At 41.9% G+C, this 14,002-nt stretch overlaps 1 non-coding gene across 1 annotated transcript; it reads left to right on the top strand.

Moving 5' to 3' along the window:
- Positions 1-962: 962 nt before the first annotated feature.
- LOC132651708 (U6 spliceosomal RNA) lies at positions 963-1,069 on the top strand. Its single transcript, XR_009589291.1, has one exon. It is a non-coding gene; the product is annotated as a U6 spliceosomal RNA (small nuclear RNA).
- Positions 1,070-14,002: the final 12,933 nt, after the last annotated feature.

Raw genomic sequence — 14,002 nt, 5'->3', positions numbered from 1 at the left:
AACCTAACCAAAGAATCAAAGACTTGTATGAAAAAAAAAAAACTTCAAGTCTGTGAAGAAAGAATTAGAAGATATCAGAAGATGAAAAGATCTCTCATGCTCATGGCTTGGAAGTATAAACATAGTAAAAAGTGCCATTTTGCCAAAAGCAAACTAAAGATTAAATATGATTCCCATCAAATTACCAACAGAATTATTAATAGAATTTTAAATAAATATTCTTAACTTCATATGCAGCTACTCCTGATGAGATGTGATAGACCATGATCAGACTAGGATCAGAAGTAAGAAGAGGAAGACATCCTCTATCAGTATACTTGAGGAGGGGTGTGTGTGGAGAAGGAGGAGGGAAGGTGGCATTGGGAGGGGACAGGAGATGTGAATACAAAGTGAATGAAGTATAATTAAGAAAAATAAAAATTAAAAAATATATTTCCTTTTGGATTTATATTATAGAAGAGTGTACTCTGCAGTTGATATGCCATTGAAAGTGACAACACAGAATGGTGTCTCTATCTCTCAGTCTCTGTCACTTTACATCTTTTTTTCTGTTGGTCTCAGTCTCTCTATTTCTGAATCTGTCCCTCTTGCTCTCTCTCTCTCTCTCTCTCTCTCTCTCTCTGTGTGTGTGTGTGTGTGTGTGTGTCTTTCAGTCTCCCACTCTCTTCTGCCACTTCTGGTTCAGTATATAAAGCTCTCAGTTTTGGTGAAGGACTACAACAAGATGACTGCTTGCTGACATGACATCCTGGATGGTCTCTGTAAATATTTAAACAATGTCCCAATTGAACACTTTTTTCCCCAAAGATTTACCTTGGTTGGTGAACATTTTCATCGATAATAATTCACTGACTGAGGACATATCTGCGCATTTAATAAATAATAATGGAATATGAGATAATGTGAAACTAACAAGTCAAAGACATGTGATTTTATTAATGACCACTTGAAAGAAATATGTGGTGCTTGCTTCAGCACCATATATACTAAAATTGGAATGATACTTAGAAGATTAGCATGGCCCCTGTGCAAGGATTACACACAAATTTGTGGAGCATTCCATATTTTTTTGGAGAAATTAGAGAAAACACAAATAGAGGAAATGTGGAGAGAAAAAACTCAGGGAAGAAAACAGGAACTACAGAAGTGAGCATAATCAATTACTTAAAGAGATGGAAGAGAGAATTTCAGGTGTGGAAGATACAATTGAAGAAATCATTGTATTTCTCACAGAAAATGTTAAATCTAAAAAATTCCTGACACAGACTATCCAAGAAATTCAAGACAAAATAAAAAGACAGAACCTAAGAATAATAGGAATAGAGGGAAAAGAATAGTTCCTCCCCCAAATCCCAGAAAATATTTTCAACAAAATTATTGAAGAAAACTTACCCAAATTAAAGGAAAGGCCAATAAGTATACAAGAGGTTTACAGAATACCCAATAAACTAGTCCAAAAAGAAAATCTTCAGATCACATAATTATCAAAACTGTAAATTTACAGAACAAAGAAAAAATACTACAAGTTGCAAGGGAAAAAGGCCAACTTCTTCTCAGCATTTCATAGTATGTTCTCCAAAATAGAGCAGAGGTGAGCCTCAACATTTATAAGAAGATTGAAATACTCACTTGTATCTTAACTGATCACCATGGAATAAAACAACAACAACATAAATACCAAAAAGCCTACACATACATGGAAAATGAACAACTTTCTACCAAATGACACTAGGGTAGGGAAGAAATAAAGAAATTAAAGACTTCCTAGACTTCAATGAAAATAAAGGCACAACATGCCCAAACTTTTGGAACACAATGAAAGCAGTGCTAAGAGGAAAGTTCATAGCACTAAACACCTTCAAGAAGAAATTCAAGACAGCTCATTCAAGCAACTTAATGGCTCACCTAAAAACCCTAGGAAAAAAAGAAGCAGACACACCAAAAAGGAGTAGATGGCTGGAAATAATCAAACTCAGGGCTGAAATCAATCATTTAGAAACAAATAAAACAATTCCAGGAATCAATGAAACCAAGAGTTGGTTCTTTGAGAAAATCAACAATCCAGACAAACCCGTAGCCAAACTAACTAAAAGTCAGAGAGACACCATCCAAATAAAAAAAAATCAGAAATGAAAAGAGAGATATAACTACAGACACCGAGGAAATCCAGACAATCATTGTGACTTACTTCAAAAGTCTATATGCCACAAAATTTGAAAATCTAAATGAAATGGCTAATATTCTTGATTGATTCCATTTACCAAAACTAAATCAGGACTACATAAACAAATTAAATAGTCCTATAACCCCTAAAGAAATAGAAGCTGCCATCAAAATCTTCCTTCCAAAAAACAAAGGACAGGACCAGATGGTTTCAGTATAGAACTCCACAAGACCTTCAAAGAAGAGCTAACTTCAGTTCTCTTCAAACTATTCCACAAAATAGAAACAGAAGGAAGACTACCAAACTCATTCTATGAAGCCAAAGTAACCTTGGCATCTACACCACACAAAGACCCAATTAAGAAAGAGAATTTCAGTCCTAGCTCCCTTATGAACATTGATGCAAAAATACTCAATAAAATAATTGCAAACTGAATACAAGAACACAGCAATGCTATCATCCATTATGACCAAGTAGTTTTCATCCCACGTAGGCAGGTGTGGTTCAATATACAGAAATCCAACAATGTGATTCACCATATTAACAAACTGAAAGAAAAAAAACCCACAATAATCTCCTTAGATGTGTAAAAAGCATTTGAAAAAAATCCAACATCCATTCATGTTTAAAGTATTGGAGAGATCAGGGATACAAGGCACATATCTAAACATAGTAAAGGTGATATACAGCAAACCTATAGCCAACATCAAACTAAACTGAGAGAAACTTAGAGCAATCCTTCTGAAAAGAGGGATAAGGCAAGCCTGCCCATTCTCTCCATATCTCTTCCACATAGATCTGGAAGTCCTTGCTAGAGCAATAAGAAAATTGAAGGAGATCAAAAGCATACATATCAGAAAGGAAGAAGTCAAAGTATCACTATTTACAGATGATAGATAGTTTACTAGAGTGACCCCAAAAATTCTACTAGGTAATTCCTACAGCTGATAAACACTTCCAGCAAAGTGGTAGGATACAAAATTAACTCATGAAAATCAGTAGCCCTTACCTGTTAAAAAAAATATATATATGTGTGTGTGTGTGTGTGTGTGTGTGTGTACCAAAGGGCTGAGAAAGAAATTAGGGAAACAACATTCTTTAGAAAAGCAACAAAAGATATAAAGTAATTTCCTATAGCCCTAACCAAGCAAGTCAAAGACTTTTATCTAAAAAAATTTTCAAGACTCTGAAGAAAGAATTAGAAGAAGATATCAGAAGATGGACAGATATCCCATCCTGAAGGCTTGGCACAATTAACAATGGCCATCTAGATGGGGGTGAGCCAAGATGGCAGCGCCTTGGAGCACTGTGTCTGAGAAGCAGGACAGCACTCTCCATGCAGCAACCAGGAGACTGAACTCTGGGCACTAAAACTACAGCAATCATGTTTCCCAGGTGAGGGGAGGCTCCCACAGCATGGGAATTGTTCGGGTCCACTCTCGGGCTGCCCAACAAGAACCCAGAAGAAATCCCGGGTAATTCGGGCATTGGGTCTCAGACCAGAGCCGCACGCCTGTGTGTCCCTATCACTTACCCAGGCTGATCTGTGGGCACAAGGGTGCCTGATACTGGGAGTCCCAGTCACAAGAAAACCCCACGGGGAAGCAAAGTTGCAAGTCTGATCACAGGTCACCCAGTCTTTCCCTGGAAGGTCTCGCAGATGGCAGGTACCTGCCTCCATCACAACTGAGCTGTACAGAGGAGCTGTGTGCAAAAGTGCAAAAGAGACTGGGAATCCCTGTCTGGAGAAGGCCCCACAGGGAAGGAAGAAACTGGGCTGCTGGAGTCACCTAGGCTTTGCCTGGGGAAAGTCTAGCAGACCACAGATAGTAAACAGGCAAGTACACCCAGCCATCACAGATCTGGGCCCAAGAAGGGAGTAGAGAGTTATTGGGAACCCAGCGCCCATAGACTAGCAGGTGGACACACGCTCTGCCAGGCCAGAGGCCTGCATTGTACCAACTACTCCTTACAGACAGAACTGTGTGCCCCAAGACACCAGAATCTTAGAGTCACTGTCTGGAGAAACCCTCACAAGGAATAAGGAACAAAGCAAAGAGGATGGAGTTAGGCAACCCAGTATATCCCCAGAAAAGGTCCCACAGACTGATCCAACCTAGGTACTGCTGTGCCCCAGATTGACTGCTGTCACCAGGAGAGCAGTACTCACCCGCGACAGATTACCTCTTGGGTTTTGGGGCACAGAGCCCCAAACTCAGACCTACAAAAGACTGGGAACCCTGAGATCAACATCCAGATACTGTTCCAAGGGGCAACCAGTTATCCCTAACAAAACCGACCAAACCAGGGGACACACAGGTTACAGCAGCTGATCACTAAATTTACAGCAAGAAACCCAGAAGGAGGAAAGCTGTCTCCAGGATTTCTCCTGGTGAGAGGAGAGCCCTCTTGACTAATCAGGACCACAGTTACCACCCAGGTCTCTATGCCTGAGGTGAGCTGTAGCAACTCCTGAAAAACACCGGCCATCCAGTGACTATACCCAAAAAGCTGAGAAGGCTTCCTTCAGGAAAAACCATCTTTCTGCCAAAGGGATTCTCTCCACTACAGGAGTCCAGGAACAACCAGAAACTAACTTCAACCACCTATGATAGCCCAATGGGTAGAGAACAGCTTAAAAGTTCAACCAACAAAAGCCAGAGCGATATGGCATCTCCAGAACCTAGTTATCCAGGGGAAAATAGCCCTAGACACCCCAGCATAATTGAAATTCAAGGAGATGACCTAACATCTATGCTCATGAAAAAGATAACAGAGGAAACAAGTAAAATACGAAAAGAAATAGAGGAAACTGCAGCCAAAAAGTTTGTGGCCTTTAGAGAGGAAATGCTTAAATCACTGAATGAAATAAAAAATACACGGTTGTTCAAACAAATAGCTGAGGGAATTAATAGAAAAAAACATGAAAATACACTCAGACAGTTGAAGGATACCAACAAAATGGCTCAACACCTGAAGATAGAATTGGAAAAATTAAAAAAAAAAACACAAATGGAAGAAATTGTGGAAAAAAAGAACTTAGGAAAGAAAGCATGAACTAAAGAGTTTAGCATAACCAATAGGCTACAAGAAATGGAAGAAAGAATCTCAGGTGTGGAAGATACAATAGAAGAAACAGATGTATCTGTCAAAGAAAATGTTAAATCTAAAAAATTCCTGACACAGACCATCTAAGAAATTCAAGACAACATAAAAAGACAAAACCTAAGAATAATAGGAATAGAGGACAAAGAAGATTCCCTGCACCAAGGCCCAGAAAATATTTTCACTGAAGAAATCACTGAAGAATATTTTCCAAACTTGAAGGAGAGGTCAATAAGAATACAAGAGGCCTATAGAACACACAGTAAGTTAGACCAGAAAAGAAAATCCTCCCGCCCCACATAATGATCAAAACCATAACTATACAGAACAAAGAAAACATACTAAAAGCTGCAAGGAGGCCAAGTAACATATAATGGCAAACCATTAGAATCACACCTGACTTTTCAACAGAGACTATGAAATCCAGAAGGGCGTGGATGGATATCATGCACACTAAGAGAACACAAATGTCAACCCAGGCTACTATACCCTGCAAAACTCTCAGTTCTCATAGACGGAGAAAACAAGATATTCAATGACAAAAACAAATTTCAAGAATACCTACAAACAAATCCAGCATTACAGAAGACACTAGAAAGGAAAATACAACCCAAGAAAACTAGCTACATTCAAGAAAACACAGGAAATAAATAACCTCACCACAGTAACACAAAAAGCAACCAAGCACACAACCATATGACCACAGCCAACATCAAATTCAAAGGATCTAACAGCCACTGGTCATTAATCTCTCTCAACATCAATGGACTTAATTCTCCAATAAAAACACAGAGACTATCAGAATGGATGCGTAAACAAAACCCAGCAATCTGTTGTATATAAGAAACACACCTAAGTCACAAAGATAGACATCACCTGAGAGTAAACGGATGGAAGATGGCTTTCCAAGCAAATGGATGCAAGTAGCAAGCAGGAGTAGACATTCTAATATCTGAAAATATAGACTTTCAATCAAAATTAATAAAAAGAGATGGGGAAGGAAACTTCATACTCATCAAGGGAAAATTCCATCAAGAAGACATCACAATTCTGAACATCTATGCCCCAAATAAAAGGGCACCCACATTTGTGAAAGAAACATTGATAAAACTTAAAGCACACATAGATCCCAACAAACTAATAGTGGAAGACTTCAAAGGACAGGTCAACTAAACAGAAATTAAAGAAACAATATCTCTAACAGAGGTCATGAATCAAATGGACCTAGCAGACATTTACAGAGCCCTACACCCAAACAAAAAAGAATTTTTCTTCTTCTCAGCACCTCATAGAACCTTCTCCAAAATAGACCACATAGCTGGTCACAAAGCAAGCCTCAACAGATACAAGAAGATGGAATAATCCCTTGTATCTTGTCTGATTACCACGGAATAAATCTGGAACTCAATAAAAAAAAAGAAATAGCAAAAAGCCTACACATACATGGAAACTGAACAACTTGCTACTAAAGGACAGCTGGGTCAGGGAAGAAAAAAAGAAAGAAATTAAATTCTTCCTAGAACTCAGTGAAAATGAAGACACAACATACCCAAACTTGTGGGACACAATGAAGGCAGTGCAAAGGGGAAAGTTCATAGTACTAAGACCCTTCAAGAAGAAATTCGAGGAGGGGCAAGATGGCGGCGCCGGGAGGACTCTCATTCTGAACAGCAGCACAGCAGGATCAGCACAGTGAACAGCAATCAGAACTCTCGGCCATAAAACACAGTCATTGTGTTTCCCAGGTGAGAGGATACCCCACGGTGGGGGATTCAATCAGCTTTTAACTCACCCGGCTAAACCGCGGAAGAGATCCCGGTTCCGCCAGACGCTTGGCTGCAGGCCACCAGCCCCAGCCCCAGCCCAGAGCCACAAGCCAGTGTCTCTGGTCATGGTCCCAGACTGAACCTTGGGCACCACACTATCAGAGACTGGAATTTTCAGTCGAGAGATAACCCCAGGGTACAGGAAGTGATTGGGACCGGCCTTAGGTCACCCAGACATCCCCTGGAAAAGACTCGGGCGGGTTCCATGGGCACCCCAGGAGCCAGCCCGGAGCCAGAGCCGGGGACCCAGGTTCCGGCACAGAGCCCTGCCTGCCTGCGCACCTGATTCGCCGCCGGAGATAGAAACGGCGGGTCTGATCTCAGAGCACTCAGCTCACCCCCAACCTGAAAAGGTCCCCGGAAAATTACCCAGCTTAGGGAGCCACTCGGACTCCCAAAAGCCGCAAAGGCAGACACAGGCAGTTTCTGCGCACCAGACAGCTGGCAGAGACTGAGCCGCCATCACACAGCTGTGCTCCAGGCACAGGCAAATTTCTGTGGCCAGCCAGCTGGCGGACACTGAGCAGTGTGCACCAGGGCAAAAAAAGACACTGGGAGTCCTTGTCTCCAGAGAATCCACGGGGAAGGAAGGAAACTGTACTGATCTAAATCACCCAATCCTTCCCTAGAAAAAGTCTAGCAGTCTAGTGGGGCCGAGGCGCCAGCACTCAGCTGTGCTCCAGACACAAGCACAAACAGTTGAGGCGCGCCTGATGCCCAACTGGGTCTCAGCAGCTGATCATTAAATTTGCAACAAGAAACCCAGAAACAGGGCAGCTGCCCTCAGGACTTCCCTGGGTGAGAGGAGAACACTCTCGACTAACAAAGACCACAGTTACCACTCAGGTCTATATCCCTGAGGTGAGCAACTCCTGAAAAAACACCAGCCATCCAGGGACTATACCCAAAAAGCTGAGAAGACATCCTTCAGGAAAAACCAGCTTTCTGCAAAGTGGATTCTCTCCACCACAGGATCCCCAGGAACCACCAGAAAATAACCCCAAACTCCTAAGATAACACAATGGGTAGAGGCCAGCGTAAAAGCTCAAGCAACAAAAGACAGAGCAATATGGCATCTCCAGAACCCAGTTACCCAGGGGCAAGTAGCCCTGGACACCCCACCATAACTGAAATCCAAGAAGATGACCTAACAAGTATGCTCATGAAGATGATAACAGAGGAAACAAATAAGATTCCTAAAGACATAGAGGAAGATAAACTCAAACAGAATATTGCCATCAGTAAAGAAATAGAAGAAGCTGCAGCCAAACAGTTTATGGCCTTTAGAAAGGAAATGCTTAAAACACTGAATGAAAAGATAGAAACAGAGTTGAAGGAACTAAAAGAAAAACAGGAAAGTACAATCAGACAGGTGAAGGAAGTAAACAAAACAACTCAAGACCTGAAGATAGAATTGGAAAAATTAAAGAAAACACAAATGGAAGAAATAATGGAAAGGAAGAATCTAGGGAAGAAAACAGGAACTACAGAGGTAAGCATAACCAACAGACTAAAAGAGATGGAAGAAAGAATCTCAGGTGTAGAAGATACAATGGAAGAAATCGATGTATCTGTCAAAGAAAATGTTAAATCCGAAAAATTCCTGACACAGACTGTCCAAGAAATGCAAGACAATATGAAAAGACAAAACCTAAGAATAATAGGTATAGAGGAAAAAGAAGACTCCCTTCTCCAAGGCCCAGAAAATATTCTCAACAAAATCATTGAAGAAAATTTCCCCAAGCTAAAAAAGAGGCCAATTAGAATACATGAGGCCTACAGAACACCCAACAAATTTGACCAGAAAAGAAAATCCTCCCGCCACATAATAATCAAAACAGTAAGTATACAGAACAAAGAAAGAATACTAAAAGCTGCAAGGGAAAAAGGCCAAGTAACATATAATGGCAAACCCATTAGAATCACACCTGACTTTTCAACAGAGACTATGAAAGCCAGAAGGGCCTGGACGGATATCATGCAGACCCTAAGAGAACACAGATGTCAGCCCAGGCTACTATACCCAGCAAAACTCTCAGTCCTCATAGATGGAGAAAACAAGATATTCAATGACAAAAACAAATTTCAACAATACCTACAAACAAATCCAGCATTACAGAAGACACTGGAAGGGAAAATACAACCCAAGAAAGCTAGCTACATTCAAGAAAACACAGGAAATAAATAACCTCACTTCAGTAAAACAAAAAGCAACCAAGCACACAACCTGATGACCACAGCCAACATCAAAATCAAGAGATCTAACAGCCACTGGTCATTAATCTCTCTCAAAATCAATGGACTCAACTCTCCAATAAAAAGACACAGATTAACAGAATGGATACGTAAACAAAACCCAGCAATCTGTTGCATACAAGAAACACACCTAAGACACAAAGATAGACATTACCTGAGGGTAAAGGGTTGGAAGACGACTTTCCAAGCAAACGGACCCAAGAAGCAAGCAGGAGTAGCCATTCTAATATCTGATAAAATAGACTTTCAACAAAAATTAATCAAAAGAGATGGGGAAGGACACTTCATACTCATCAAGGGAAAATTCCACCAGGAAGACATCACAATCCTGAACATCTATGCCCCAAATACAAGGGCACCCACATTTGTGAAAGAAACATTGATAAAACTTAAAGCACACATAGATCCCAACAAACTAATAGTGGAAGACTTCAAAGGACAGGTCAACTAAACAGAAATTAAAGAAACAATATCTCTAACAGAGGTCATGAATCAAATGGACCTAGCAGACATTTACAGAGCCCTACACCCAAACAAAAAAGAATTTTTCTTCTTCTCAGCACCTCATAGAACCTTCTCCAAAATAGACCACATAGCTGGTCACAAAGCAAGCCTCAACAGATACAAGAAGATGGAATAATCCCTTGTATCTTGTCTGATTACCACGGAATAAATCTGGAACTCAATAAAAAAAAAGAAATAGCAAAAAGCCTACACATACATGGAAACTGAACAACTTGCTACTAAAGGACAGCTGGGTCAGGGAAGAAAAAAAGAAAGAAATTAAATTCTTCCTAGAACTCAGTGAAAATGAAGACACAACATACCCAAACTTGTGGGACACAATGAAGGCAGTGCAAAGGGGAAAGTTCATAGTACTAAGACCCTTCAAGAAGAAATTCGAGGAGGGGCAAGATGGCGGCGCCGGGAGGACTCTCATTCTGAACAGCAGCACAGCAGGATCAGCACAGTGAACAGCAATCAGAACTCTCGGCCATAAAACACAGTCATTGTGTTTCCCAGGTGAGAGGATACCCCACGGTGGGGGATTCAATCAGCTTTTAACTCACCCGGCTAAACCGCGGAAGAGATCCCGGTTCCGCCAGACGCTTGGCTGCAGGCCACCAGCCCCAGCCCCAGCCCAGAGCCACAAGCCAGTGTCTCTGGTCATGGTCCCAGACTGAACCTTGGGCACCACACTATCAGAGACTGGAATTTTCAGTCGAGAGATAACCCCAGGGTACAGGAAGTGATTGGGACCGGCCTTAGGTCACCCAGACATCCCCTGGAAAAGACTCGGGCGGGTTCCATGGGCACCCCAGGAGCCAGCCCGGAGCCAGAGCCGGGGACCCAGGTTCCGGCACAGAGCCCTGCCTGCCTGCGCACCTGATTCGCCGCCGGAGATAGAAACGGCGGGTCTGATCTCAGAGCACTCAGCTCACCCCCAACCTGAAAAGGTCCCCGGAAAATTACCCAGCTTAGGGAGCCACTCGGACTCCCAAAAGCCGCAAAGGCAGACACAGGCAGTTTCTGCGCACCAGACAGCTGGCAGAGACTGAGCCGCCATCACACAGCTGTGCTCCAGGCACAGGCAAATTTCTGTGGCCAGCCAGCTGGCGGACACTGAGCAGTGTGCACCAGGGCAAAAAAAGACACTGGGAGTCCTTGTCTCCAGAGAATCCACGGGGAAGGAAGGAAACTGTACTGATCTAAATCACCCAATCCTTCCCTAGAAAAAGTCTAGCAGTCTAGTGGGGCCGAGGCGCCAGCACTCAGCTGTGCTCCAGACACAAGCACAAACAGTTGAGGCGCGCCTGATGCCCAACTGGGTCTCAGCAGCTGATCATTAAATTTGCAACAAGAAACCCAGAAACAGGGCAGCTGCCCTCAGGACTTCCCTGGGTGAGAGGAGAACACTCTCGACTAACAAAGACCACAGTTACCACTCAGGTCTATATCCCTGAGGTGAGCAACTCCTGAAAAAACACCAGCCATCCAGGGACTATACCCAAAAAGCTGAGAAGACATCCTTCAGGAAAAACCAGCTTTCTGCAAAGGGGATTCTCTCCACCACAGGATCCCCAGGAACCACCAGAAAATAACCCCAAACTCCTAAGATAACACAATGGGTAGAGGCCAGCGTAAAAGCTCAAGCAACAAAAGACAGAGCAATATGGCATCTCCAGAACCCAGTTACCCAGGGGCAAGTAGCCCTGGACACCCCACCATAACTGAAATCCAAGAAGATGACCTAACAAGTATGCTCATGAAGATGATAACAGAGGAAACAAATAAGATTCCTAAAGACATAGAGGAAGATAAACTCAAACAGAATATTGCCATCAGTAAAGAAATAGAAGAAGCTGCAGCCAAACAGTTTATGGCCTTTAGAAAGGAAATGCTTAAAACACTGAATGAAAAGATAGAAACAGAGTTGAAGGAACTAAAAGAAAAACAGGAAAGTACAATCAGACAGGTGAAGGAAGTAAACAAAACAACTCAAGACCTGAAGATAGAATTGGAAAAATTAAAGAAAACACAAATGGAAGAAATAATGGAAAGGAAGAATCTAGGGAAGAAAACAGGAACTACAGAGGTAAGCATAACCAACAGACTAAAAGAGATGGAAGAAAGAATCTCAGGTGTAGAAGATACAATGGAAGAAATCGATGTATCTGTCAAAGAAAATGTTAAATCCGAAAAATTCCTGACACAGACTGTCCAAGAAATGCAAGACAATATGAAAAGACAAAACCTAAGAATAATAGGTATAGAGGAAAAAGAAGACTCCCTTCTCCAAGGCCCAGAAAATATTCTCAACAAAATCATTGAAGAAAATTTCCCCAAGCTAAAAAAGAGGCCAATTAGAATACATGAGGCCTACAGAACACCCAACAAATTTGACCAGAAAAGAAAATCCTCCCGCCACATAATAATCAAAACAGTAAGTATACAGAACAAAGAAAGAATACTAAAAGCTGCAAGGGAAAAAGGCCAAGTAACATATAATGGCAAACCCATTAGAATCACACCTGACTTTTCAACAGAGACTATGAAAGCCAGAAGGGCCTGGACGGATATCATGCAGACCCTAAGAGAACACAGATGTCAGCCCAGGCTACTATACCCAGCAAAACTCTCAGTCCTCATAGATGGAGAAAACAAGATATTCAATGACAAAAACAAATTTCAACAATACCTACAAACAAATCCAGCATTACAGAAGACACTGGAAGGGAAAATACAACCCAAGAAAGCTAGCTACATTCAAGAAAACACAGGAAATAAATAACCTCACTTCAGTAAAACAAAAAGCAACCAAGCACACAACCTGATGACCACAGCCAACATCAAAATCAAGAGATCTAACAGCCACTGGTCATTAATCTCTCTCAAAATCAATGGACTCAACTCTCCAATAAAAAGACACAGATTAACAGAATGGATACGTAAACAAAACCCAGCAATCTGTTGCATACAAGAAACACACCTAAGACACAAAGATAGACATTACCTGAGGGTAAAGGGTTGGAAGACGACTTTCCAAGCAAACGGACCCAAGAAGCAAGCAGGAGTAGCCATTCTAATATCTGATAAAATAGACTTTCAACAAAAATTAATCAAAAGAGATGGGGAAGGACACTTCATACTCATCAAGGGAAAATTCCACCAGGAAGACATCACAATCCTGAACATCTATGCCCCAAATACAAGGGCACCCACATTTGTGAAAGAAACATTGATAAAACTTAAAGCACACATAGATCCCAACAAACTAATAGTGGAAGACTTCAAAGGACAGGTCAACTAAACAGAAATTAAAGAAACAATATCTCTAACAGAGGTCATGAATCAAATGGACCTAGCAGACATTTACAGAGCCCTACACCCAAACAAAAAAGAATTTTTCTTCTTCTCAGCACCTCATAGAACCTTCTCCAAAATAGACCACATAGCTGGTCACAAAGCAAGCCTCAACAGATACAAGAAGATGGAATAATCCCTTGTATCTTGTCTGATTACCACGGAATAAATCTGGAACTCAATAAAAAAAAAGAAATAGCAAAAAGCCTACACATACATGGAAACTGAACAACTTGCTACTAAAGGACAGCTGGGTCAGGGAAGAAAAAAAGAAAGAAATTAAATTCTTCCTAGAACTCAGTGAAAATGAAGACACAACATACCCAAACTTGTGGGACACAATGAAGGCAGTGCAAAGGGGAAAGTTCATAGTACTAAGACCCTTCAAGAAGAAATTCGAGGAGGGGCAAGATGGCGGCGCCGGGAGGACTCTCATTCTGAACAGCAGCACAGCAGGATCAGCACAGTGAACAGCAATCAGAACTCTCGGCCATAAAACACAGTCATTGTGTTTCCCAGGTGAGAGGATACCCCACGGTGGGGGATTCAATCAGCTTTTAACTCACCCGGCTAAACCGCGGAAGAGATCCCGGTTCCGCCAGACGCTTGGCTGCAGGCCACCAGCCCCAGCCCCAGCCCAGAGCCACAAGCCAGTGTCTCTGGTCATGGTCCCAGACTGAACCTTGGGCACCACACTATCAGAGACTGGAATTTTCAGTCGAGAGATAACCCCAGGGTACAGGAAGTGATTGGGACCGGCCTTAGGTCACCCAGACATCCCCTGGAA

This window comes from Meriones unguiculatus (genome assembly GCF_030254825.1).
Source record: "Meriones unguiculatus strain TT.TT164.6M chromosome Y unlocalized genomic scaffold, Bangor_MerUng_6.1 ChrY_unordered_Scaffold_23, whole genome shotgun sequence".
Lineage (NCBI taxonomy): Eukaryota > Metazoa > Chordata > Mammalia > Rodentia > Muridae > Meriones > Meriones unguiculatus.
Note: the sequence above shows the minus strand (reverse complement) of the source record. Positions and strands in the feature narration are given on the sequence as shown.